Below are 2,564 nucleotides of genomic sequence, written 5' to 3'. Positions count from 1 at the left end.
ACAAGGAGAGTAGTATCCGAGACCAGAAATTATTTTGTAAGTTCTGTACCCTGTTCACTTCTGAGCAGCACTAAAGCTATTTGCTTCCAAGTGGCCTGTAGATTATCTCATTTAATTGTTACAACAACACTGTGGGGTAGGTATTACTATTACCTCCACTTTACAGACAAGGAAATTGAGGCACAGAAAGATTATCTTACTACACTGTGACAGGAATTAATACTGTGTCATAACAATGTCGGTATCAATTTACTAAGTACTTATTATATGCTGCGCCCTTTACATATTTTAATTTTCACAGCATCCTTATTACTATTTCTTTTTTTTCCAAGAGGAGACACTTGTAGCTCAGAAGATGAAGTATTTTACCCAAAGTCATGTCTAGTAAATTGCTTCGGGAACTCTATAGTGTCTTCTATTACGCTTCCCCTATTCCGTCCCAGACCCGCTCCAGCTCTCCCTGCACGCTCTGCCCGCAGGGCTCCTGTGAAGGCAGCCAGCGATCTCCGTATTGCTGAGTTCACTAGTCAGTCCTCAGCCCGCAGCCCTCGGCTCGTCTGACCTGTCAGTAGCATGTGACATGTCCAGGGGCCTCACCTTCTCTAGGGTTCCCTCCTACTCGCTGGTCAGTCCTCCGCGCGCCTCCTTTTCTGGCTCCTCCCCTTTTCCCTGACCTCTTACTGCTGAAGGGCAGCATTAAGGAACGTGTTGGATTCCTCCAGGCTCCTGGCTTTAATGACCATCTACACTCTGACGATGCCCACGTTCAGACCTCCAGCTCAGAGCTCTCTCCTGAGCTCCATACTCAAATTCCTACGTGACCTTTCCACTCGAGATACCCAAATGCCATTTCAAACTTAACAGGTCCAAAATGGCACTCACGGTCTTTGTTCCACCTGTACCCCAAATCACGCCATCTACAGAGCCTTCCGTAAACTAGTTGTTGCAGCTCTAACTACACAGACCAAAATCCTTGGAGCTGTCACCAACTCTTCTCTTTCCTGCCCTGTGCCCAATGAGCCAGGAAGTCCCACTGGGTATACTTTCAAAGTGTATCTGCAGCCCTTCCCACCACCTGGCCGCAATCGTGGGGTTTAGCCTGGGTTACTTCACCAGCTTCATCTAGTTTCCCTGCTTCCTACATTACTCTTACATCTGTTCCCCACAAAATAGCCGGAGGGAACCCTTCAAACTCTCAGTCTAATTGGAATCCTTCTTCTGCTCAAGACCCTCCAAGGGCTCCCAGGTTTACTCCAAGTCCCTACAATGGCGCGCAAGTGGTGGTTTTGCCGGAAAAGAAGCCGGATGCCCCGTTCAGTCTGGTTGTCAGATAAACAGTGAATAGTTTCTTTAGTATAAGTATGTCTCATGCAATATTTGGGACATAATTATACTTTCAAAATATTCACTGTGAATCTGAAATTCAAGTTAAGTGGGAGTCCCTGCTTTTATTTGCTAAGTCGGCCAACAGCACCCGCAAGGCCCCACGTGATAGGCCCCTCGCCCGGTTGCCTCTCTGACCTCATCTCCCACACTGCTGCCCCCCGGCTCCCTGCAAGTCCCCCGGGGCTGGCCGTGCTTTCCTCTAACACCAGCGGGCAGCTCCCACCTTGGGCTCTGCCTTGACTGCTCTCCCTCCGGTGTCTGCATCTTCTCAACGTGGTCATTTTGAAAGTGACCACTTAATGCCCACCCTCCTGAGGGCTCCCTTTACCCTGCCCTACTTTTCCCCGGTAGCACCTAACTTCTAACCTCGGCTATACCTTTTCATTCTGTTTTGTTTACGTCCATCAACCAGATTGTAAACTTCCCGCAAGGCAGGTATTTTTGTCTGTTTCGTTCATGATTGTATCCCGGGAGGCTGAAACGAGAGCACACAGGTCCGTGATCAATTCCTGTTGGTAAATATTTGTTGAAGGACTGGATGATTGCAAAAGCCCGTGTCCCTTTGCACTGCATTACATCCCCTCCGCTTCAGCCTGTCTTAGTGCAGATCCTTCAAGAGCCTGGGAGGGTGTGGAGCCTGAGGAGGGGACGGCGGAGGTGGGGAGCACACCCGCACCCCACATGCAACAGCCCTCTTTCATGCCGGGACGCTCTGCGTCAAGGCACAGGCCTGTCCGCGCCTGTCTGCTCGGCAGTCACCGTGTCCCTGCGCCGTCAGCACTGCCTTCCATTTAACAAAAACCTCGTTTATTTTATATATGCTGGGCCTCATGCAAAACTCCAAGGCTGCGAGGATAAACAACAGAACTCCTACCCAGAAGGACTTTACAGTGAGGTTCCTGCCCGTCTGGTAAAATGAAAGGGAATCGGCCCGACTGGCCACGTTTGCCCCTTTCCAGAGGAAACAAGGCAGCCTCCAAATGCCCCGTGTGGCCGATCATCTCCCCCTAGGGTTTTGTTTTGTTTCCTACTTTGATAACCCCTAAGGGGAAACCCCAGCGAATCTGAAGCAGGAGCAGTGAGAGCATCTGCTCTAACCTCCCTGTGACCCCGGAGCCCGGCTCCCAGAGATAAATTGCAGCAGCGCGGGAAGCGGGTGGCGTCAGTCTCCGATGACG

This window comes from Crocuta crocuta, unplaced genomic scaffold, assembly GCF_008692635.1.
Source record: "Crocuta crocuta isolate KB4526 unplaced genomic scaffold, BGI_CrCroc_1.0 scaffold3, whole genome shotgun sequence".
Classification (NCBI taxonomy): Eukaryota; Metazoa; Chordata; class Mammalia; order Carnivora; family Hyaenidae; genus Crocuta; species Crocuta crocuta.
Note: the sequence above shows the minus strand (reverse complement) of the source record.